The sequence below is a fragment of the Spermophilus citellus genome, assembly GCF_964194105.1.
Source record: "Spermophilus citellus genome assembly, chromosome: 4".
Taxonomy (NCBI): domain Eukaryota; kingdom Metazoa; phylum Chordata; class Mammalia; order Rodentia; family Sciuridae; genus Spermophilus; species Spermophilus citellus.
Genome location: NC_138185.1, coordinates 165,487,810 through 165,515,388, shown reverse-complemented (window position 1 = coordinate 165,515,388; position 27,579 = coordinate 165,487,810).

Sequence of the window (27,579 nt, the reverse complement as noted above, 5' to 3'; positions counted from 1 at the left end):
GGTTCAAATTTGTCTACGTAAAATTAATAGTCAAGGTCATTATTTTTTATTTAAAGTCATTAGAAAGGGAAAGAGGAAGAGAAGAAGGGATATTAGAAGGGAAGGAGAAGGGAGGGGAGGAGAGTACAGGGAAGCAGGGGAGAGGAAGAAAAATAATGGGGAAGAAAGAAAAAGAGCAAGTCAGGGAAGGACCATGGCTGAACTGAGAAGGTGCAAATACCAGGATAGTAAAATAACTTCAAAAGTCACAGAGAAGAAGCTCACTAAAGGAGAAATTTTGGTCACTAGAGAGACTGGGGCGGTTGGAAAGCACCACTGAATATGCATGATGTCATGTACTGTACATTCGCGGCACACAAGGCCACATTCAATCTGTTGACCTTGAGGGCAGAGCACAAGGCTCATTTATTCCCCGGGACTCGCCTCTGAAGAGAGGTCTGTACTGGAAGAGTTTTAATTCTTGAATCAGCTACTTGTTAGCTGCGCTGTGAAATGAGCTAGTTTTCAGAAACTGAAATTTTCATTTCTGCTTATAGTCACCACAGGAAGTGAAGGTGGGTAACAGGCTTGAGAGAAAAATGGGCCCCCCACCCCCGTTTGGTGTCAGGGATGGAGTGACAAAGCTGGGACCCACCAGTGCAGAAGCGCTAACCTAGCTCTGAAGGGATGGGCTGTGCCCCAATCCAAAGTGTGATTCAAACACAACATGGGTGCCTCCTTTAGTGACTTCAAGAAAAATAAATCTAATATATAACCTTGATAAACAAGCTGGTTAAAACAAATTAAATCATATTAATCATGGGAAATTTCATCATGGCATGGATTATGTGGTGGCGACATTATAAATACAAACAGAAGGAACATCTAAAAGAAGATTCAGGAATACTGGAATTTGTCTGGGTGTTACCAGAATTATATGAAGAGAGGCCTTAGGCTCAGAGCAAAAAGATACAGTGAAGATAGGTAATTAACTAGGTTATTTTCCCCATTTAAATTTTATTTGGTAAGTTTCAGCTTCTATTTTTATTATCCTATGTTTACTGACTGGTTTTTGTTTGTTTTGTGTTTTAAAACCCTGCTTATTAAGAAATAATTTGGGGGATAGAGAAATAGCTCAGTTGGTAGAGTGCTTGCTTTGCATGCACAAGGCATTGGGTTCAATCCCCAGCACCACACACACACACACACACACACACACACACGAAGAAGAAGAAGAAGAAGAAGAAGAAGAAGAAGAAGAAGAAGAAGAGGAGGAGGAGGAGGAGGAGGAGGAGGAGGAGGAGGAGGAGGAGGAGGAGGAGGAGGAGGAGGGGAGGAGAAGAGGAAGAAATAATAATGCATGCTTGTAATCCCAGCAGCTAGGGAGGCTGAGGCAGGAGGATCGAGAGTTCAAAGCCAGCCTCAGCAAAAGCGAGGCCCTAAGCAACTCAGTGAGACTCTAAATAAAATACAAAATTGGGCTGGGGATGTTGGTCAGTGGTTGAGTGCCCCTGAGTTTAATCCCTGGAACCCACCCCTCTCTGAAAAAGAAAGAATTAAGAAAAAATTTAGATTTTTATCTTGTTATTTTTGAAAATTTATAATGATAGACATTCTCAAATGTAGAAACAGAAAGAATAGTATAATGAACTCATATGGGCATATTACCTAGTTTCAACAACTTCTTGGCAATTTTTTAAAAATATTTTTTGTTGTACACAACACCTTTATTTATTTTTATGTAGTGCTGAGGATCAAACCCAGAGCCTCACATGTGCCAGGCAAGCGCTCTGCCACTGAGCCGCAATCCCAATCCCTCATCAGCAATTTACCATTTAAAAAAATCTACTATCTTTTCATTTCTACCACCTCCTTTCTTTTTTTGGGAGGTGGGTGGTACTGGGGATTGAACCCAGGAGCGCTTAACCACTGAGCCACATCCCCAGCCTTTTTTTATTTTTTATTTCGAGACAGAGTCTCTCTAATTTGCTGAGGGCCTCATTAAGTTTCTGAGCCTGGTTTTGAACCTGCAATCCTCCTGCCTCAGTCTCCCAAACTGCTGGGATTACAGGTGTGTGCTGCCACACCCAGCCCCCCTTTCTTTTTTTTTTCCCCTGAAGTATTTTAAAGCAAGCCCCACACATCACACTCACTCATCTATAAAGACTTCAATATGCATCTATCTTTTACTGATAAGAACTTAAAAAGATGACAGTTTGCCTTTAGGATAGTGATGACACTTAAAATACTGTTATATAATTGAATATTACATCTACATTCAACTTTCCCTGATTATCTCAAAGATGAATGTTAGAGCAGGTTTGTTCAAATCAAGTTCACATCTTAAGATTTTGTTATTTATGTTTCTTAAGTATCTTTTTTTTCTCTAAAAATTCATCTCTTTATTTTTTTATTGCCATTGTTTTCTGGAGAAACTGGATCATTTGGCTTGTAGACAATCTCAGTCAGGATTTGGTTCATTGACTCTTCGTGATTTTGTTTAAAATGTACTGTTCCTCTCATTGTACAAAACCGGGCAGTGAACCCTACTGACTGGGAAGGTTCGGTTTCATTTTATCAGGCAGGGGTACTTCCTCAGTAGTGCCACCTGTTGTAGCACATCATCCAGCGTCCAGTCGTCATACTCTTCATGACACTGAGAAGGATCACCAGGGTCAGCAGCAGCAGTCAACACTTCTGTTATAAAGTTCTTCATCAACTTTTAACCTAATTACTTTAGCAAACACCGATGGGTACTCCCAGATCCATTATTTCATTCAGGGTTGTACAATGAGGAACTTTAATTCTATCCTTCTTTCCACATTTACTTATTGCATTATTCCATAAAGAACTTTCTCCAATGACAATTTAGTTGTCCTGAAATACAGTATGTATCAGAGAAGTGGATTAATACTGGATATTTCCCTTTTCACTACATTTATGGGTAGGTTGGTAGACTAGCAATCTCCAAAGATAACCAATTAGGTATTTTTTTTTTAATCATTGTAAATTCATGGATTTTTAGATATCTGATATGGTCTCCTTTCTCTTCTCATTTATGCTCAAATTTTCCCATCTTTGGCCAGTGGGAACCTCTTAAGGTAGCTTTTGAATCCTTTTAATCTGACTTCATTTGTTCTGAAAGGCTCACTTTGACACAAAACTATACGGAAAACTCACCTTTTAATTTCCTGCCCTAGACTTGGAATCAGACATGTGTCCATAGAGCTCTGGCTCCTTTTATGGAGAATGGCATTTAGAGAACACAATCTGTGTGCTTAGTGCTTAGTACCGCTGAGTTGTTTTTTCATCTAGTCCTCTTCAAAGAACAGAACAAGGAAATAGGTTTTTTTAAAAATGTATTTAAGGAAAAAGCAATGAGTTCATGTTGATATTTGAATGTGAGGTATGGGGATTTCTAGATTTTTTATTTTTCACTCTTTGATTTTTATACTCTTATTTCAGTAATCTCACTATTACTAGTGATACTGTTGTTTTAGTATAACTTATATTTGAAGCAACAGCCAAGGTTCACCAGATACTTGAGAAAGCCTGAAAAGTAAAAACGGAAACAATAAAGGAATGAAAAAAAAAACCATCAATGCAAAAAGGAACTGTAATTAATATCCCTAAACACATAAGAAAGGATACTGACTTCATGCAATTACTGCAAAGAAATCTTGACCTATATTCAGTACTCTTATTAGCAATTACATGATCTTATTACTTTTAAGCTAGACATATGTTACTTTTAAGCAGTTAATAAGTAATTATGCTAACATAGGTCCTATTATTTTTAAGCTATAAATGTGTTGTAAGATACAGTTGATAAATAATCATGTTAATATCATAGAAACCAAGCTTTTCAGCACAAGAAAAACAAAATATGAACTTTCAACAAGTAAAATAAAAACCTTGTAGTCATATATTTAAATAGGAAATGCCAGTAGAAACTCAGTTTTTCTCATTTTCCAAAGACATAAATATTTTCCAACTCTGTTTACTCTGAATAAAACCACAAAACAATGACAACCCAGTGGCTCAGAATACCCCATACAGAGACGGTGGTCTTTAAATACCATTTCCCAATTAAAAGGAACTGGGGCTCTTTGGAAAAACACCGCAAAAATGTAATAAGCCAAATATGGAATATGGGAAATTCTACAGAACCTATGACCTGATTTCTTCTATAAATGAAGAGCATGAAAAAAAAAATGAGACAGGAACTAATGCGTTATGCATAGACCTTGTTTGGCTCTTAAACCACCCACTTCAAAAGGGACGTAATTCAGACAACTAAGGAAAGTAGAACACTGGGCATTAAACCTTATGGAAAAATTACTACTTTGGTTACATATAGATTATAGCATTGCTCTATTTTAAAAGTCTTTATGTGCTAATAATACATTTTGAAGTTTTTACAGATGAAATGATATGATCTTCTGGATTTGCTTTCATATACCTGGGGAAAAAATGGACAGGACACAAATGGAATAAATTCGGCAAAATATTGGTAAATATTAGAGAGAGGTGGTGTGAGTTCCCCATACTATGCTCCCTGGGTTTTTTCTTTAATGTTTGAAAATGTCCTTAATAAAAAAAAATAAATGGGGAGATTTTAGCCTAAGGATGCTTTAAAAAGTAATTAGCTAATTAACTCAAGGAGCACAAGAGGAGAGAGAATCCAGCTGATCCCATGCTCCAGGGTTCGCAGCCAGGAGGACGTATGTGCCTGGAATTCCTCCAATGGCCCTGTTGGGGACCTGGAGGCAGCTGCAGAGGCCCCTCTACCTTCCTGTCCAGGGCAGCACTTGGTGTTCTGAGGCTGCTGTTTGTAGCTCATTGTGCTGCAGGCTGCACGTTCCATCCCCTAATTCACAGAGCTCTTTTGGACCTGGACTGAATAGCTAACTGGTCACATTCTCCTCATTTTTTTGCAGATGACATTGCGTATGGTGGATGCTGGGGGCTGGGGCAGCTGATGAGGAAATCACTAAGGGCAGATCAGGAAAAAAACCTCCCTAAGGGACATCACAGGAAGCCAACCCAAAAAAGATGTTTTTCAAAACTCAGTGCAGCAGAAAGTTCATATATCTTCTGGTTCTTTCCTCCGCCATGGCTCTGAGCCTCAGTTGCTCTGGAGGGTCCCTTTCTCCGGCCTCTGTATCCCCCACCAGCTCTTGTTTTATCTCACTTACCTAAGGAGCAGGAGGACTTCACACCATTTAGGGAACTCCTGGTGTTTCCTGGTGGCTGGTGATGATTCATTTTTTACTCCCTTGAATCTTCTCCATGGCCAGATCATTGTTTCCCACATCCTTCCCACCCCCAGGAAAGAACAAAAGGCACCATTTGATCATCTGGACAGAGCTATTGCTGGGCCATCATCCCACACAGGACCTGAGCTAAAGGTTCCTCCAGCTCTCCTGGGTTTCCCCAAGCATTGGGAGATAAACTCTAATGGTAGGATACATTCGCTTTCCGGTTGAAGCGATGTATTATATGATTCATCTGTTCCCTAAGATTTCCATTAAAATCATGAAATCTGGCCTTTGCTCCTGATATAAAGTGTTTGTGTTTGTAAGAAGTAACCTAGGTAACCCACTACATTTTCAGAGCTAGGAACTTGTTTCCTGTTCCCCGAGTTTGTAAATGCAGCAACATAAATTTCGTCATTCCAGCCTGCTTGAAAAGTTGGTATAGTTGGAATTAGTGCCAAATAAGGCAGATTGGAAAAAGTTCCAGCTCCAAAATTCCATCTTCTCAATCCTGTGCCAAGCCATGGCCAAATCAATGGGACTTTGGTTGCATTTGATTTCTTCAAAGAAAATCGAACTCTTTTTAGCAAATGTGAAGGGTGAGAAAGTGACCTCAGCCATCCTGTGTTAGATTTGCCACAGATGATAAATAGATCCTCAGCATCACAGAATATTAAGAGTAGGCAGGACATCTCTCCTTTCACAGGTGAGACGTGAAACAAGAGTCAGATTTTGCAGCCTATGCTTGCAGAGATAGTAAGTGAAACCTGGCTTAAACCAGGTTTATCACAAAAGACTCAAAGCCCACCCTCTCCCTCATGTCAGCTACAGAAATGCCTTTGTTTTAGTCAGATTTTTTCACGGCTATAACCAAAAGATCTGATTTTAAGGATGAAAATTTTATTTTAGGGCTCACGTTTTCTGAGGTCTTAGTCCCTAGAAGTCCAGCTCCATTTCTTGGGGCTTGAGGTTAGGCAGAACCTCATGGCAGAAGAGTGTGGCAGAGGGAGGCAGCTCACATAATGATCAGAAGGCAGAGAGAAGTCTCCACTTGTAGATATAAATACATACCCAAAGCCACGCCCCACACCCCAATTCCCACCTCCTCCAGCCACAACCAACCACTTCAGTTACCACTCAGTTCACCTATCAGGGCATTAAAACACAGATTGAGTTAAGACTCTCACAACCCAATCACTTCTCCTCTGAACCTTCTTGCATTGTCTCACATGTGAGCTTTTGGGAGACACCTCACATCCAAACCATAACAGCCTTCCTTGAGAATCCCCACCTCTTCATTGGTCTCTTCTCGTCCCTTCCACACATTCTCCTGACTGCTGCCTGCCACAGCCACTGTCTCGCAGCACGGTTCTGATTGGGTCTCTCCAGGCTCTGAACTGTTCTAGGATTCTTGGCTTGGACTATGCCCAGTGACATTTCAGTTGAATCTCAACTGCATGCATGTACCCTGCCCAGCAGCTGCTCCTAAGCAAACTCTCTGCTTACCTGTGTCTTTTCCCATGTGGTCTTCTCTGCCTGGAAAATTCTTCCATAGGCAAGATCCCATTTTTTAGAGGCTCAATTAAGATATCATTTCCTACATAACCCCTTCCTTCATTCTTCTAAGTGAAAACTGACTTCTCTCTCCTTGTCTCCCTGTACTGTGTACTGCAGACATCTATTCTAGCAGGCACTGTATTCCACCTGGTGTAATACTACAGTTAATTATGAACATTCTTCTTCCCACTAGACTACAAATTCCCTTAAGGCAGACATCAGATCTTATTTATAGCCCCAGTGATATTATTTGTTCAAAGTAAACATCAAAAAGAAAATTTTGTTAAATTAGGTTGAATCCACTATCTTTGGAATCCCAACAGCATTTAGAGATACAATTATAAAGAGCTAAAATTTGGCTTCTTATCTTTAATGGTCTTAGGCACACCAAAGGATATTTTTATCTCCTACAATGTGTCATGGATAAAAATAGGGACAATTCATTTTCCTCACTATTTCCTTAGATCACGTTCAGCAAAATACAACTAATTATGGGTATTGAATACCTGGTATGTAGGCAAAACGATGCTAGGTTGTTGCAGGTGTTATTGATGGGGTGCACAGTTGAAGTCCTGTTCCTTGGTGTTGTGAACCCCCAAACAAAGAACTGAACAAGGCACACAGAAGTAACAGGCAAAGCACAGATTTATTGAAGGTAAGAGTGAAAAGGCCACTCTCTGGATAGAATGGAGTGGACCGAGCAAGAGAGACACGCTCTCGGCCCCGATGTCTGGAAATTAGTATCTCATATGCTGAGCCGTGAGGTGTTCTCTTCCCTATATGAACCTCTTTGAAGACCTTATCCCATTTGCTCCTGTTGGTTCCCTTATAGTACCTGATTAGAATAGTGTCCAGTTTTCCCTTATTGGTTACTTTAGAAAACTTAATTAGCATACTGTCCGTTTTACCCTCATTTTAGAATATTGAACCTGTGGTGGGAGTTGCCATGGGTGATATGTCCTCAGTGGCAGAAGTTGTCATGGTAATGGGACTTATTGTAAACAGGGACATGGTGACTCATCTCCTCATCTTGTCCTTCTTATACCCTGCCACTGCCATCTTGGAATTCTGGAACTTCCTACCTAAACAGAAGAATAAAGCCTGGTATTCCGACCATAACACATTTGTGATAGGGTAATTTGCATAGATACAGAATTCAAGGACCAACCCTAGCACTAACTGATAGGTATTTTCCAAATATTGCCAATCATCCCTGTGTGCTATTAAAAAAGGTTACCTTAGAAACTTCCCTTGATTAGGAATCAGAAGACATTGGGCTTACTTCAGACTAGAAATATTTCTTTCTCTGTGACTCTGGACAAGTCACTTGCTCCTGTTTATCCTCCTCATTGGTAAAGCAGGCTCTTCATAAAAGGCAGGACCTTCCACGGACACGGATGCCACCCATCTTCAACAAGCATGTGGAGCAATTCTGCAGACATGTGGTATGAGTTAAGGCAGTTCTCAGAATACAGTCTCCAGACCAGTAGCATCTGCTGGGAACTTAATAGAAACACACATTTTCAGACCCCACCCTAAACGGACTGAATCAGAAACCCTGGTTTCTTTGCCTGGGGAATAATGGTTTGGGGGCTTGCTCTTCTTCATGTGGAAGGTGGTCCTGGAGGAAGCTGGATAGTCTCTCCCCATCCCACCAGCTCCATGTCCAGACAGTCTAGCTTGAGTTGCATATCACCTTTAAACAACTCTGCTTGCCACCTGCTCAGCCATCCTCACTGAGGTAAGCTCTGGCTGAGACTCCATGAGGCCATGATTGGGAAAAGACTTTGAAACCCAGAGGGGTCATGCAAATGTAAATACTATTAAAGTTGCCAACTCTAGGGAGGAGGTGTGTCAAAGGGGAAAACAATAAAAGGAAGAGTCACTGACGACAGATTCTATAAACTATTCTTAAATCCTGAAGAATTTGTTTTTGACTGTCTACAAAGCTCCCCTCTTGATTTTGTCCTGCTTGTCTGTTTATACTTGAAACAAAGATAAAACAGACGGATAGAGTGAAGGCAAGGCACTGCAAAAGAAAGCCCAGGTCCCCACTACCAGTACCAGCTTTCTGGGCTCACTTTGGCAGTGAGATTAAGAACTCTGGCTCCCTCTTGTGGGAGGAGCTGGAGGGAGCGCTGCTTTTGTTCTTTTATCCCAAAAACTCCTGTCCCTTGAATAATCTCAATTGATTGCTTGCAGTTCAGACCCATAGTCTATCACACACAGAATCCCACCTGCTTCAGCCCTGTCTACAAGAAACAAGTTGGTCTTTGCAAAAAGGAAATTATTTGAGCTCTTTAATTTCTTCCTTCCCCTTTCTATCAAATTGCTGGTGGGGTGCTACTTTCCAGAGTAAACAGTATAATGCAGCAGCAAATGACCTGAATCACATACCAGAACTTAGGTAGATTTCTGTTCACTACAAGACTGTGTGTAAATCCCATCTTGACTTCATTTCCTTCAGGGTATTTGAATGGACAGTATGCATAGTATTTGTTAACTACCAAATATTAACAACTTCAGATGGTATTCTTGCATTGCTATTAGCACAAGTAAACTAGCAAAACTGTCCTGGTCAATAGCTTTTCTTTTCAAATGAAGAGAGTTTGTAAACAGAAAGAAGCCATAAGTATTTGTAGTCATTAAATAAGAAAACAAATCAAGAGGCCGCCCCCGACCTGCGGTGGACTCCCTGAAGCCGGTGACACAGCTGCAAAAAAAAAAAAAAAAAAAAAAAAGTTTCCGAGAGACAAACAGCTGTGACTCAGCACTAATCCATCCGGCTGAAACAACTGGTCAGCCCTTCTCATTCTACAGAGGTAAATGCCTACCAAGCCTTCATAGGTAGTGGCCACAGGTTTGAAACGGGGCTTGGGAGAGACAGTAAGGACCCACCCGTTGCATTGGTCACCCGGCAAAGGGAAACGAACTGTCGCCATTTGCAAGAGACACCACCATGGCAGAGAACTGACGTCATCAGACTGCGGCGGAGGAGATAACTTCATTGAAACCTGCGGCTACAGTGACTTCTTCCCTTCCCTTCTAAAACCTTTCCTCCCAAGCATCTAATAAATTTATAGGAGTAAACAGTAACTCATCAGTCAAACAGAACAAGAAGTAACATGAGCAGCTTCAAAAAGCAAGGAAGAAAAGGAGTACAAACAATGCAGGACAGCCTAAATATTCAGGAGGACCTAGAGTCATCAGAAAAATGGTCATATAAAGAACTCAAGGAACACCTTAGACAGATGGAATGGAACCTTAAAGAGGATACAAGACAGCAAATTCAAGCAGCGAAAGAACACATTGAGAATGAATTACATGAACAGATAAAAGAAGAAGTTAAGCATCTTTATCAGGAGATAGAGATTATAAAAAATAATCAAACAATAATTCTAGAAATGAAGGAAACGATAAACCAAATTAAAAACTCAATTGAGAGTATCACTAACAGAGTGGAGCAAGTAGAAGCCAGAACGTCAGATAATGAAGACAAAATATATCATCTTGAAAACAATCTAGCCAACTCAGAAAGGCTGGTAAAAAATCATGAGAAAAACATCCAAGAGTTATGGGATAACATAAAAAAACCAAACTTATGAGTCATCGGGATAGAAGAAGGTACAGAGATTCAAACTAAGGGAATGAGTAACCTGCTGAATGAAATAATTACAGAAAACTTTCCAGAAATAAAAAAGGAAACAGATATACAAATTGAAGATGCATACAGGACACCGAGCACACAAAATCACAGTAGACCAACGCCAAGACACATTGTTATGAAGATATCCAATATACAGAACAAAGAGAAAATATTAAAAGCTACAAGAGAAAGGAGACAGATTACATTCAGGGGTAAACCAATAAGGTTAACAACGGATTTTTCATCACAGACACTGAAAGCAAGAAGGTCATGGAACAATGTATTTCAAACACTGAAAGACAATGGATGCCAACCAAGAATTCTGTATCCAGCAAAATTAATCTTCAGGTATGACAACGAAATAAAAATCTTTCATGATAAACAAAAGTTAAAAGAATTTGCAGCCAGAAAACCAGCATTGCAAAGCATTTTGAGCAAAACACTACACGAGGAAGAAATGAAAAACAATAACCAAAACCATCAGTAGGAAGTGCCTCGGTAAAGACAGAGGGCAAGGGGAAAGATAATCATGGAGAAACAAACTAAATTTTTTAAAAAAAGGATAAATAATCAAACATGGATGGAAGTACAAACCATATATCAATAGTAACTCTGAATGTTAATGGCTTAAACTCTCCAATAAAGCGACATAGGCTGGTATCATGGATTAAAAAAAACAAATCCAACAATATGCTGCCTCCAGGAGACACATCTGATTGGAAAAGACATACACAGGCTGAAGGTGAAAGGATGGGAAAAAATATACCATGCACACGGTCCTCGTAAGCAAGCAGGGGTGGCCATCCTCATATCGAATAAAATCGACTTCAAGACTAAGTCAATCAAAAGGGATAAAGAAGGACATTATATACTGTTAAAAGGAACCATTCACCAACAAGACATAACAATTATCAATATTTATGCACCAAATAATGGTGCTGCGACATTCATAAAACAAATTCTCCTCAAGTTCAAGAATCAAATAGACCACAACACAATAATTATGGGTGACTTCAACACACCTCTCTCACCCTTGGACAGATCCTCCAAACAAAAGTTGAATAAAGAAACTATAGAACTCAATATCACAATCAATAACCTAGACTTAACTGACATATATAGAATATATCAACCATCATCAAATGGATATACTTTTTTCTCAGCAGCACATGGATCCTTCTCAAAAACAGACCATATATTATGCCATAGGGCAACCCTCAGTAAATATAAAGGGGTGGAGATAATACCATGCATTTTATCTGATCATAATGGAATGAAACTGGAAATCAATGATAAAAGAAGGAAGGAAAAATCCTACATCACTTGGAAAATGAACAATATGTTACTGAATGATCAATGGGTTACAGAAGACATAAAGGAGGAAATCAAAAAATTCTTAGAGATAAACGAAAATACAGACACAACATATCGGAATCTATGGGACACAATGAAAGCAGTTTTAAGAGGAAAATTCATCGCCTGGTGGTCATTCCTCAAAAAAAGAAGAAACCAACAAATAAATGAGCTCACACTCCAACTCAAAGCCCTAGAAAAGGAAGAGCAAAACAACAGCAAATGTAGCAGAAGGCAAGTAATAATTAAAATCAGAGCGGAAATCAATCAAATTGAAACAAAAGAAACTATTGAAAAAATTAACAAAACTAAAAGTTGGTTCTTCGAAAAAATAAATAAGATCGACAGACCTTTAGCCATGCTAACGAAGAGAAGAAGAGAGAGAACTCAAATTACTAACATACGGGATGAAAAAGGCAATATCACAAACAGATGCTACAGAAATACAGAAGACAATTAGAAATTATTTTGAAAACCTATATTCCAATAAAATAGAAGATAGTGAAGACATCGATAAATTTCTTAAGTCATATGATTTGCCCAGACTGAGTCAGGAGGATACACACAATTTGAACAGACCAATATCAATGGATGAAATTGAAGAAGCCATCAAAAGACTACCAACCAAGAAAAGCCCAGGACCGGATGGGTATACAGCAGAGTTTTACAAAACCTTTAAAGAAGAATTAATACCAATACTTTTCAAGTTATTTCAGGAAATAGAAAAAGAGGGAGAACTTCCAAATTCATTCTATGAGGCCAACATCACCCTGATTCCGAAACCAGACAAAGACACCTCAAAGAAAGAAAACTACAGACCAATATCTCTAATGAACCTAGATGCAAAAATCCTCAATAAAATTCTGGCGAATCGAATACAAAAACACATCAAAAAAATTGTGCACCATGATCAAGTAGGATTCATCCCTGGGATGCAAGGATGGTTCAATATACGGAAATCAATAAATACTATTCACCACATCAATAGACTTAAAGATAAGAACCATATGATCATCTCGATAGACGCAGAGAAAGCATTCGACAAAGTACAGCATCCCTTTATGTTCAAAACATTAGAAAAACTAGGGATAACAGGAACTTACCTTGACATTGTAAAAGCTATCTATGCTAAGCCTCAGGCTAGCATCATTCTGAATGGACAAAAGTTAAAGGCATTCCCTCTAAAATCTGGAACAAGACAGGGATGCCCTCTATCACCACTTCTATTCAATATAGTTCTCGAAACACTGGCCAGAGCAATTAGACAGACGAAAGAAATTAAAGGCATAAAAATAGGAAAAGAAGAACTTAAATTATCACTATTTGCAGATGGCATGATTCTATACCTAGAAGACCCAAAAGGGTCTACAAAGAAACTACTAGAACTAATAAATGAATTCAGCAAAGTGGCAGGATATAAAATCAACACGCATAAATCAAAGGCATTTCTGTATATCAGTGACAAAACTTCTGAAACGGAAATGAGGAAAAACACTCCATTCACAATATCCTCCAAAAAAATAAAATACTTGGGAATCAACCTAACAAAAGAGGTGAAAGATTTATACAATGAAAACTACAGAACCCTAAAGAGAGAAGTAGAGGAAGATCTTAGAAGATGGAAAAATATACCCTGTTCATGGATAGGCAGAACTAACATCATCAAAATGGCGATATTACCAAAAGTTCTCTATAGGTTTAATGCAATGCCAATCAAAATCCCAACGGCATTTCTTGTAGAAATAGATAAAGCAATCATGAAATTCATATGGAAAAATAAAAGACCCAGAATAGCAAAAGCAATTCTAAACAGGAAGTGTGAATCAGGCGGTATAGCAATACCAGATTTCAAACTATATTACAGAGCAATAGTGACAAAAACAGCATGGTACTGGTACCAAAACAGGCGGGTGGACCAATGGTATAGAATAGAGGACACAGAGACTAACCCACAAAGTTACAACTATCTTATATTTGATAAAGGGGCTAAAAGCATGCAATGGAGGAAGGATAGCATCTTCAACAAATGGTGTTGGGAAAACTGGAAATCCATATGCAACAAAATGAAACTGAATCCCTTTCTCTCGCCATGCACAAAAGTTAACTCAAAATGGATCAAGGAGCTTGATATTAAATCAGAGACTCTGCGTCTGATAGAAGAAAAAGTTGGCTCCGATCTACATATTGTGGGTTCGGGCTCCAAATTCCTTAATAGGACACCCATAGCACAAGAGTTAATAACAAGAATCAACAAATGGGACTTACTTAAACTAAAAAGTTTTTTCTCAGCAAGAGAAACAATAAGAGAGGTAAATAGGGAGCCTACATCCTGGGAACAAATTTTTACTCCTCACACTTCAGATAGAGCCCTAATATCCAGAGTATACAAAGAACTCAAAAAATTAGACAATAAGATAACAAATAACCCAATCAACAAATGGGCCAAAGACCTGAACAGACACTTCTCAGAGGAGGATATACAATCAATCAACAAGTACATGAAAAAATGCTCACCATCTCTAGCAGTCAGAGAAATGCAAATCAAAACCACCCTAAGATACCATCTCACTCCAGTAAGATTGGCAGCCACTATGAAGTCAAACAACAACAAGTGCTGGCGAGGATGTGGAGAAAAGGGTACACTTGATTGCTGGTGGGACTGCAAATTGGTGTGGCCAATTTGGAAAGCAGTTTGGAGATTCCTGGGAAAGATGGGAATGGAACCACCATTTGACCCAGCTATTGCCCTTCTCGGACTATTCCCTGAAGACCTTAAAAGAGCATGCTACAGGGATACTGCCACATCGATGTTCATAGCAGCACAATTCACAATAGCTAGACTGTGGAACCAACCCAGATGCCCTTCAATAGATGAATGGATAAAAAAAATGTGGCATCTATACACAATGGAGTACTATGCAGCAATAAAAAATGACAAAATCATAGAATTTGCAGGGAAATGGATGGCACTAGAGCAGATTATGCTTAGTGAAGCTAGCCAATCCCTAAAAAACAAATACCAAATGTCTTCTTTGATATAATGAGAGCAACTATGAACAGAGCAGGGAGGAAGAGCAGGAAGAAAAGATTAACATTAAACAGAGACATGAGATGGGAGGGAAAGGGAGAGAAAAGGGAAATTGCATGGAAATGAAGGGAGACCCTCATTGCTACACAAAATTACATATAAGAGGTTGTGAGGGGAATGGGAAAATAAACAAGGAGAGAAATGAATTACAGTAGATGGGGTAGAGAGAGAAGATGGGAGGGGAGGGGCGGGGGATAGTAGGGGATAGGAAAGGTAGCAGAATACAACAACTACTAATAGGGCATTATGTAAAATTGTGGATGTGTAACCGACGTTATTCTGCAATCTGCATTTGGGGTAAAATTGGGGGTTCATAACCCAATTCAATCTAATGTATGAAATATGATATGTCAAGAGCTTTGTAATGTTGTGAACAACCAATAAAAAAAAAGAAAACAAATCAAGACACCTACTTCCTTGAATGTTTATCCAAAACATGGTAGAGTTAGTGGTTCCTGGTTGGCAGAGCTCCTGATCTGCTCCTGCATTTGCTCTGTTGTGATATATTGTTCTAGTTGAAGTACATGAAGAAAACTCAGCCTCACACACATAAGTACATGGAAAAGGGAGGGTGGTTTCAACAGCTTTTGAGATACTTCTATACTTTTATACTATACCAAACTACCAAAATGTTCGTTTCTTAAAGATTAGTAGCAATATGGACTCTGAGGCTGTATCAATGAATTTTTTGTACTCTGTCGTATTAAAATTCATTGCTTATATTGCATTTTGGATAGATCATTCACTCATACATAATGTAAAATAGTTGTTTGCTAAGCTACACAGAACTTTCACACAATTCATTACACAATATAAAAATGTAAAATTAACTGGCATTACCACCAAAATAATTGTGAATTCTTCAAATATGAATAATTTGTGAAGCTCACATTGGTAGATACAACTTTTCCAGATTTTAAAATTTTCACTGGAAAGCTCAAATTTTATCATTTATACAAATACTATTAGTTGTTTTCCTTAAATGGATTTTGAGAAAATATCTTCCAAATACTGAAGACTGAGAAAAACCAAAATTGGTCTGCCAGTCAATTTGTTTTAGTAAAAATTATATTCACCCAAAAGGGAAACTTGGTCAGGCCACAAAAGGGTTTTTCCTTCAAAACAACCATCCTACTTTGGTATGCAGCAGATGTTCTATCTGTAGTCTCATTTTGTTACAATGAATACTAAAAGAACATAAATTCACAAGTCAAGATTTAATAAAACTAATTTTTACTGATTGGTAAAGGCTGTTCTTAGATGAAACTGGCTTGTTTTACTTCTATACCTATTTGATGGTAAAGAATGACTGCTGGAGTGTTTTTGTGCAAGGATTTTTCTTGGTGCTAAGGTGACAGCAGTTTTAAATGCCATCACTTCTGCATCACTTTGCGCAAGATAGCTGCAGGAAAAGGGCAGATCGCGTCTTGCTGTTCATCTGAAAATAGTTTGACTTACCGGACCCTCTGAAAGGGTCCAAATGACTCCCAGGAAGCCGAGGACCAAACTTTGAGGACAATGACCCTGGAAAACCTTCCTACCTCCTTCCTGTGATTTTCTCTAAAGCGTCTCCTGAGAGATTTAATCTGAAACAGAGCATAAAGAGAATTGGAACGGAGCCAGAGACCAAATACTCCAGTTGACAAGAAGCCGACTGAGAAAATTTTTATCCTTTTCCTCCCCCCTAGTGGTAGCCCATCGGTACTACATCTAGCTAGGCTGCAGGACTGATAGATATTCTGTCAAGAAAGCAGGGACATGGTTTTCTTGCTCATGTGGCAGTGCCATCAATTTCAGCCACACTTCCTGCATTCATTTCTGGATCTGAAGTGTGTTTGATATTTTAGTGACTAAAACCCAGGAGAAGAAATTGTCAGTAGTTCAGAGTGAGACCATCTCCCTCGTCCACTGTCCCCAAGGCCTCTAACAAGTGCTTCCTTCTTTCATTCTAGTTCCCATTCACCTATTAGGTCCTATTTTAGATGTCCCAGAATGCTGAAGACAAGGCTACCGCACCCTGCATTTAGCCCTAGTTTTGCACTGATCACGGAATGTTGATCTGTCCCCAAATGTGAGGGCAGGGACTCTGTCTGTGTCTGCTAGGAGCCACAAACAAAATATAAATGGCACCTTTGGTTGTAAAGTGACGCCAACTAGCCACTGAGGTATTATTATGCTAAGATTTACATTCATATGCAAATTGGGCTCCTGCTGTTCACCTTGGCTTGCTACAGGACTCTAGTTACCGGACTGCTGGAGAGTTCCCATTGGTTGGGGAAAGATAGTAGGAGGAAATTCCGGGGAAGGTCCGGGACCCTGGCTCTGGGAGGCGCGCGGTTCCGGCAGACGCCCGCGTGGGAGGACCGGGTTTGGCTTGCCTGCGGCGGCTTTTTCAAAATAAAGTTTTGTTCCTGCTTGACTGGCTCGTGATTCTGTGCCCAGCCAAGACTGCGGCATTTGGCGGCCCGCACGGGGAACGCCTGAAACTTAGAGGTGAGTAAAACTGCTCGCCCCTGAGGGAAGGCGACAGAATGGGTGAACATTTAGAAAAACAATGTGTTCTTGTTTTGATTTATTTTGTTTTTATTTCAAGCTCCCTAGCCCTAGAATTTTCTCAGGCGAACTGGGAAAAATGGTTGGCTCAAGGTTTGAAGTTATTCGGCCCTGAGAAAGAGAAAATTGATACAACCATTGTCTGTTCCGTTTTTGTTTCATTCTGTTTTGGCTTTGTTTTATCCTATCTTATTGGGTTACGTTACCTTTATAGTAGATTAGAATCCAGTAAAAAACAAACCGAAAAACTGCTAAGTAAATTGTTAGAGGTCCAGACTATGGTAGAAAAAACGCTAGGTCAAGCAAAAGAGAAGGTCTCTCAAGCTAGTCAGACAGAGGAAAATTTAAAGAAACCAAGCTTAGAGGAAAAGCAGCCATCAGGTGGAGAATTACAACAGGAGGTTGCTACTAACTCCGTTCTATCACCAGAGGGCGTAACTCAACCAACAGCTCCATCTACCGCTGAGCGGCCCTCAACTCCCGTAGTTGATGGACGGAATTCTGAGGCAGGACCCCAAAGATTAGCATGCCCTGTACTTGAGCAGGCAGGAGGGCAACGAATTCACCGTGCTTTAGATTTCAAAACAATAAAGCAATTAAAGGAGGCTGTAACGACCTATGGGCCGCAAGCTCCCTTCACAATAAGCATGGTCGAATCTGTTACCAACTTGGACATGACACCAGCAGATTGGGCTAACATGTGTCGATCTGTGCTAAACGGAGGACAATATTTATTATGGAAAGTTGCCAATGAGGAATTTTGCATGGAGACAGCTAGGCGAAATGCAGAAGCTGGTTATCCTCAAAGAAATATAGAAATGCTTTTGGGGAAGGGACCTTATGAGGGTCAAAGACAGCAAATTGAATATGACCCTGGCGTATACGCACAGATTGCTGTAGATGCAGTTAGGGCATGGAAAACTTTACAGGGGCATGGAGACTTACAAGGTCAATTATCTAAGGTAATACAAGGAACTAATGAACCTTACGCTGAATTTGTAGATAGACTTATTCAGTCAGCCTCTAGGATATTTGGTAATACAGAACAGGTAATGCCATTTATAAAACAACTGGCTTATGACCAAGCAAATCGTTGCTGCAGAGAGGTCATTAGACCATGGAGACATGAAGATTTAAACACATATATTAAATTATGTAGAGACATTAATGAACAAGGGCAAGTCTTAGCAGCAGTACAACAGGCTTTAGATGCCAGGCCAAAAACATGCTATAATTGTAATCAAACAGGACATTTTAAAAGGAGTTGCCCCATAAGAGGAGGGTTTAACAAAGCGGGGTATCAAAGGAATAGAATACCGGGTATTTGCCCACGATGCCATAGAGGGAAACATTGGGCTAATGAATGCCGTTCTCAAACCACCATAGAGGGTATTCCGTTATCAAAAAACGGACAAAGACCAAGTGTTTACCCACGATATCATGGAGAAAGGTATCAGGCTCCGTTGCCAAAAAACGGACTAGAGGGCCCAATGCCCCGGGGCCCAAAACCACAAATATATGGGGCAATGGAGGAACCCAACAGCACCATCAAGGTAGTGCCCAGGACGCATTATCCATTAAATCCCTCATCAGACAAACTAGAGGGAGCGCAGGGCTGGACATCTGCTCCTCTGCCAGAGCAGTACTAACTCCAGAGATGGGAGTTCAAATCATTCCCACAGGAGTAAAAGGACCTCTTCCCCAGGGAACAGTAGGCTTATTATTGGGACGCAGTTCTTCTACACTAAAAGGACTTACGATAAGTCCTGGGGTAATTGATCCCGATTATGAGGGTGAAATAAAAATTATAGCTAGTTCTCCAAGAGGTATATCAGTAATTTCACCAGGAGATAGAATAGCACAGTTATTAATAATACCCAGCCTGCATGATAAATTTTCCAGTCGTAATGTAGAAAGAGGTTCCAAGGGATTAGGCTCCACAGGTGTAGATTGGGCTATGCTGTCTTTGAATTTAGATTCTCGCCCAATGCTAAAATTAAATATACAAGGACATAACTTTAATGGGCTGCTGGACACAGGAGCTGACCTTAGTGTCATCTCTCGTCAAGAATGGCCAAAACATTGGCCATTACAACAAGCCACTCAAACGCTTCGAGGCCTAGGAGTGGCGACTAATCCCCATAGAAGTGCTATGGTATTAGATTGGAGGGATCCTGAAGGATGTGAAGGAACTATACAGCCCTATGTATTGGATCATCTTCCCGTAAATTTATGGGGACGAGATGTCCTAGATCAATTAGGATTGACATTAACAAATAACATCAATCCTAATGCGCCCACTACTAGGGCTAAACAAGGCTTTAGGAAAGAAAAAAGATTAAGAGAACAAGAACAAGGTATAACAGCACCTATTCAAATAGATCAAGAAATAAATAGACACGAATTGGGTTTTCAGAAAGGGCCACTGAGACAATCAAAATTACTTGGAAATCAGAAAGACCAGTGTGGGTTCCTCAGTGGCCCCTGACTAAAGAAAAGATACAAGTAGCCCATGACTTGGTCAGACAACAATTAGCGGAAGGACATATACAACCTTCCATATCTCCCCATAATACTCCCATTTTTGTCATTAAAAAGAAATCTGGTAAATGGAGATTATTACAAGATTTAAGAGCCATTAATAATGAGATGGTTATTATGGGACCTGCTCAATCAGGGATTCCTCAATTGTCTGCTTTACCAAAAACCTGGCATGTTTTAGCTATAGATATTAAAGATTGTTTCTTTTCAATTCCAATTCATCCCGAGGATAGTCCACATTTTACATTTACTATCTCTGCACTGAATCATGAAGGTCCTGATCAGAGATATGAATGGAAAGTACTCCCTCAAGGGATGGCTAACAGCCCAACTATGTGTCAAATTTATGTTAATAAAGCAATCCAGCCACTTAGAAACCAAAATCCTGAACTACAAATATTTCACTATATGGATGATGTGTTATTGGCACATAAAGATAAAAACACATTACTAGAATGTTATGCCACACTTACAAACTTATTGAAAAATTATAATCTAGAGATAGCAATAGATAAAGTACAATTAAATCTTCCAATTAATTATTTAGGAGTTCTATTATCCTCAACCATGGTCCGTCCACCAAAAATTCAAATACGAGTAGATCAACTCAAATCACTTAATGACTTTCAAAAGTTATTGGGAGACATAAATTGGATAAGGCCTTATCTAGGCATACCAACAGGAGAGTTAGGACCTTTATTTGATATTCTAAAAGGTCCATCAGATCCAAATTCACCCCGCATGTTAACGCCTGAAGCAAGAAAAACATTAAAAATCATTGAAACGTATATGGAAAATATGCATTTGGATAGAATTGATATAAGTTTGCCTTTATTATTTATTGTACTACCAACAAAAAATATTCCTACAGGAGTATTTTGGCAGGAAGGTCCATTATTGTGGATACATTTATCTTATTCTCCTAACACTATTCTTACTAGATATCCTGAGGCTGTAGGACAATTAATACTCAAAGGAATAAAAGCAGCTAAGGGAGTATTTGGGATTTCTCCCAATAAAATTATCACTCCATATACTATGGATCAAATTGATGAGTTAGCTAATGAGTTAAATACTTGGGCAATAATCATGTGTAAAACTAGTGTTTCATTTGATAATCACTTACCATCTAATCCTTTGTTGTCTTTTTGGTCTAAGCATCCTGTAGTTTTTCCAAAAATGACAAGAAAAACCCCTATCATAAATGCTCCAAATATATTCACTGATGGGTCAAACAATGGTACAGCAGCAGTAGTTACTCCTGATCAAACTTTTACATTTTTAGTTCCCAAACAATCAGCTCAAAAGGTAGAGCTTAATGCAGTATTACAAGCTTTTATGATGTTTAAAGATTCTGTATTTAATTTATTTTCTGATAGTCAGTATGTAGTTAATGCTATAATATCCCTTGAAGATGCTGGTAGGATTTCACCTTCTTCTACTGTTTTCTCTTTGTTTTCTGCTATACAAAGTCTAATCTGGGACCGAAAAGATCCATTCTTTATAGGTCATATCAGGGCACATACAGGATTGCCTGGAGCCCTTAGTATGGGCAATGAACTAGCAGATAAATCTACACATGACATACATATTTTCTCTACAATAAAAGAAGCTATAAATTTTCATAAAAGGTTCCATGTCAATGCTAATACTTTACAAAAACGTTTTAAAATAACTAAAGAACAAGCCAAACATATAATAAAACAATGTCAAAATTGTGTGACATTTTTACCACAAGTTAATCTTGGAGTCAATCCTAGAGGACTGATACCTAACCATATTTGGCAGATGGACGTCACACACTTGCCAGAATTTGGAAAATTAAAATATTTACATGTTACAGTTGATACCTCTTCCAGATTTTTGATGGGCTCCCTTCATGCCGGAGAAAAAACTAAAGATGTTATAGCTCATTGCTTACAAAATTTTGCCACTGTGGGTGTTCCAAAACAGTTAAAAACGGACAACGGTCCTGGTTATACTTCCACCTCTTTTAAACAATTTTGCTCATCATTTGGTATTACTCACATAACAGGAATTCCATACAATCCACAAGGACAAGGCATAGTTGAAAGAGCTCATCAAACTATTAAAATGTACTTATTAAAACAAAAGGAGGGAATTGGAAAGGGGTATATATCCCCCAAAGATAAACTTAAAATAACCCTTTTTACTCTAAACTTTTTAAATTTAAATTCATCGGGACTTAGTGCTGCGGAAAGACACTTGTACCCCAAAAATGTACATAAGCCTAAGGTACTTTGGAAAGATATTCTAACAGGACAATGGAAAGGCCCCGATCCAGTCATAGTATGGAATCGGGGTGCTGTCTGTGTTTTCCCACAGGATGAACAGCAACCGATTTGGATTCCAGAGAGATTAACTAAAACAATTTCTACAGAAAAAGAAGATGATTTGACTCAAATTCATAACAGCTGACATCCAGAGCTCCAGCTTGGCTATTCTTACATCTGCGGCAGTGATTAACCAAGGTGTTTTTTTTTTTTTTTCAATATCTATTTTATTATTGCATTTTTCCCACACCATAAAGTTCTATTTTATTTTATTTTATTTATTTATTTATTTTTTGAGCTCATACAAACCTAGGTTAATGTTTTTCTGATCAGTTTTATTTTTTGACTGTGTTTTATTTTTTGACTGTGGAGTTTTTAAACATTGCAATGGAGATTTCACCTAGGTATAGTTACAAGGCCTTTATTTACTATTGTCTTATGTGTTGTATGTTGTGTGCACACTTCTGTTTTGTGTTGTATGTCTGTATGTATGTATGTCCATATTTCTTATATGAGGAGCGCTCATGAAAAAATGGATCCAAATTTTTTCTTTATTCACGTGATTTATATGGTTTAATTTAAATTAGGTGAACAGCTGTTAATGATTGTTTTTAAAGATGGTTAACAGATCTGTTTGTTTGCTAATTTAAATTTGGTAAACAGCTGTTAAGGATTGTTTTTACAGGAGTTTAACAGATCTGTTTGTTTACTTTCACCTTTCCTTTTTATTATATTTAATAATTCTGTTCAGGATAATGTCTCTTTAGCATCATTGCCAGAATTCCCATCTCCATCCCAGTGCCGGTGAAGACTAAGATAAAACCAAACTACAGCTTCTATGATAGCAATCACAGTAAACTGTATAAACTGATGCATCAATTAATATAACTCAACAAGTAATGCTATCAAGGACTTGATTTACTTTGGGAGGAAATGGACACATTGATAGACTCCTCCAATTTGAACTGCTTCCAGAACTTGCCTGGACTATATATCAGTTGCATACATTGTGAAATATCATCTGGTGCACCGAATTGTGGTACTGCTGGCATATCTTTGCTGATGGTGTCACCAGTGATGCAATTTCCTTGCCAGCTCACCCCATGTTTATTGTGGTAATACTGGCATATCTTTGCTGATGGTGTCACCAGTGACGCAATTTTTCCAAGGAGCCATCAATTGGCTTAATGTCGTGGCATTTCTGTATCCTCCTCCCTTCTACTAGTGATGGTCTAAAATTTGGGGGCCAACAGAGGTGAGGCAAAGAACCTCACCCCCCCACTGGCACCAAGGCAAAATTTGGGGGCCAACAGAGGTGAGGCAAGAACCTCACCCCCCCCACTGGTGCATAGGCCTATCCACAAGCATGGCTGAATGCTGGACCGGTAGTCAGTGACGGGTTGATCTGATTACAATGGATTCAACCTAAGACAGGAAGCTGACGCCTAAAGGTCAGTTCTCCCATGACGGGTAAGAACCATATGTTAAATTGGACAACCTACCAGGCACGGTCCATAGCCACATTGCTTGTTGCTTAATTAAACAGAAGGGGGCAGATGCTAGGAGCCACAAACAAAATATAAATGGCACCTTTGGTTGTAAAGTGACGCCAACTAGCCACTGAGGTATTATTATGCTAAGATTTACATTCATATGCAAATTGGGCTCCTGCTGTTCACCTTGGCTTGCTACAGGACTCTAGTTACCGGACTGCTGGAGAGTTCCCATTGGTTGGGGAAAGATAGTAGGAGGAAATTCCGGGGAAGGTCCGGGACCCTGGCTCGGGGAGGCGCGCGGTTCCGGCAGACGCCCGCGTGGGAGGACCGGGTTTGGCTTGCCTGCGGCGGCTTTTTCAAAATAAAGTTTTGTTCCTGCTTGACTGGCTCGTGATTCTGTGCCCAGCCAAGACTGCGGCATGTGTCTCCTTGTGTTCTGGGTACCCATCATCGGGTCTGCACAGAGCAGATAAACAGTGCAACCTTGATGCGGTCTAGGATCCAGCTTTGGCTATGACTTCTTAGGTCACTGAGAACGCATCTTTCTCTGAGAAATTCTTGTGCTTTAAGACATAACTCAGCACTTCTCTCTTCTCTGCTGTACCCATCCCCATTAATACTTGTTCTTTCCTCTGTGGCTATAGCCCTTTGTGCAAAGGGCAGCACACACCTAACTCTGGCTTGCAAGAGATTTAGTTAATTATATGCAGATTTCCCCCACTGGAGTTCATACAACTTGAAGGTGAAGGTCACTACCAAAACAAATTTCTTCTCAGTTTACCTTGCATAGAGGCCACTGTAAAATATGCATTAATTTTATGTTTCCCACAAGATAATACCAAGATTTTTATTTTGGGATAGGACTTGGTGTGACTGAGAGGGACATGAAATAGGCAGATTTGACTTGGGTGATGTAATATAAAGCACCACTTCTAGTGATAATTCTCAGAAAGGATTTAATTCACAAAAGGCATTTAAAGTACATTTTGCTAAATTAATCTATTTGTTCCCTCACTTTCATCATAATGTCAAAGATTCATTCAGATAGAAAACCCTTTCAACTCAAGATGGAGAGAAAGCCTGGTGTAGTGGACAACTTGCAGATTCTGCAATCAAACAAACTTGAGTTTGAATGTGACTTTTGCTCCTTACTACCTTGAACAAGTTACTTAATCTATCATTTTTGTCCATTTGGCAAAGAGGTCAGAGATAAGTAGAATTATTATTGTTATGATGATGATGATGATGATGATGATGATGATGATAATGGAAGTAGTGAGCAGACAAAAACCCCTATTAGTAATACTATGAAATTGTCATATGCCCTAAATTTAGGAATATTAGTCAAATAACATTTATAACTATGAAAGGAGGACACTTTCCATTACAAAGATGGAAACTGAACCCCAACAGGTTAAGCAAAAAAAAAAAGAGAAAAAACTAAAAAATCACAAGTGGGGGACATCTAGGAGTGCCTCAGAGTTCAGGCACATCAGGATTTAGAGTTGAAATGATCTCCTGGGAGCTTCGAACACTCTGCACTCCTGGGGAAGGCTTTCTTACAGCATGGAGAAGAAGATAGCAGCCCAGCCTTATCTCATGAGTTTTGAAAATATAGATGGAAGCAGAAGTCAGAGCCAGTGGCCTGGGATGGGGAGTCACCAAGTCAGAATCCACCAGAATGGAGTGGGGAAAGGCCATCTCCTAAAGCAAAGGTGGGTAGTTAGAGGAAGAGAGATCATACTCTCTGCAGGCAAAACCAGCGTATACACACTCAGCCAATAGGAATTAGTTAGGTTACAATTACCTTTTGTTTTCAATCCTGCCCAGAATGCTGTACCCCCTCATCTATTGTGACCTTAGGGATCATCAGTTTCCTGACGCCTTTACTGACATATAATTATGAGCCATGATAATAATTATTAATGTGTTTGCCTTAGTATGTGAATGTTGTGCTAAGCGATTTACATAGATGATCTCATTTCACCCTCACTATCTCAGACCATATGTATTTGGTGGGGGTGGTAGACCCCATGGCCTCTTGCATACACTAAGCACTGAGCTACACCGCCCCCCCCCAGCTTCCTTAGTCTGTTTTCTGTTGTGAATAACATAATACCACAGGTTGGGTAAATTATGAAAACAGAGGTTTATTTTGGGTTGCAGTTCTAAAAAAAAAGTTGACGGTGTGCATCTTGAAATCCCCTTCTTATGGAGTGGAGTCCCAAGGCAATGCAGGATATACCATGGTGTGAGATGGGGAGCATGGGAGACCTAGCCCAGCTGACTTTCATAGATGAGCCACTCTCGAGATAAACCATTATCCTACTAATCCATTAAACTGCATTAACTGAATCAATTATATAGCACTCATTACCCACCTATGAGGGGAGCTCTATTGCATCCTTGATCCAAGTGGAGACAGAGGCACATTAAGTCATTACCTATGCAGGGAGCAGGACTCTAACCCAGCATCCCACACAAGGGCTTGCACTGCTTTGTTCTGTTTTCCTGTCTGTCTCAATAGCACCACGAACCCAGTGCCTTGGGCGTACAAGGCAAGCTCTCTACCATCTGAGCTATATCCCCAGCTCAGGGCTTGGCCTCTTAACCACTGTTCCTCCCATGCCTGACCACACATACGTGATGTGATATCATAACTCGATTGCATATATTTCTTTATATCTTAGTCTTTGGCACCTAGCAGAGTTATGGAGTGGAGCATATCTATATGAATATAAGTTTACATATAGTTAAATATAAATAGTAGTGAACTGCTTTTATCACTTTTTTTCATAACTGTAAAATGGGAATAATAATACTGCTTGACTCATGCATTGTGAAGGGATTAAATGAGGCAATATTTGTAATGTAGATGGGATGGAACACAGTGAATGCAAACAAATCCTTCTATTGTTATTGTTCGTGTTATCACTAGCTAATCAATTATGTTTCAGGACTGCTGTCCTGAGGTTGGGGCCCTGGATGAAATGGGGTATCCTTTTGGAAGAACCTTAGATCTGTGACAAAAGGGACACCCAAACATCTTTCTTCTTTTCTTTCTTATTTCATCTTAAACCAGTCAGAACGGCAGTCATTAAGAATACAGATAACAAAAAATGCTGAGAGGATGTGGTGGAAAAGGAACACAGTTACATGTTGGTGGCATTGTAAATTAGTACAACCATTATGATAAAAATCAGTATGGAGCCAGGCATGGTAGCGCATGCCTATAATCCCAGTGGCTCGGGAGGCTGAGATTGGAGGATCACGGGTTCAAAGCCAGCCTCAGCAATGGCGAGGCACTAAGCAACTCAGTGAGACCCTGTCTCTAAATAAAATACAAAATAGGGCTGGGAATGTGGCTCTGTGGTTGAGTGCCCCTGAGTTCAATCCCCAATACCAAAAAGAAACCAGTATGGCGATTCCTTAAAAGACTGGGCATGGAATCACCATATAATCCAACTATACCACTCCTTGATATTAATCCTAAAGAATTAAAGTCAGAGTACAATAGCAATATCTGTGTACCCATATTTGTAGAGGCTCAACTCACTATAGCCAAACTATGGAACCAGCCTAGGTGTCCATCAATGGATGAATAGAGAAAGAAAATGTGGTATATATACGCATGATGGAGTTCAGTCATAAAGAAAAATGAAGTTATGTTATTTTGAGGGAAATGAATGGAACTAGGAACCACCATGTTAAACAAAATAAGTCAAACTCAGAAGGTGTGACTGGTTTGACATATGGTTTCTCATATGTGGAAACTAGAGTGGAAAACGGAAAAGAAAAATGAGGGTCAGGGATC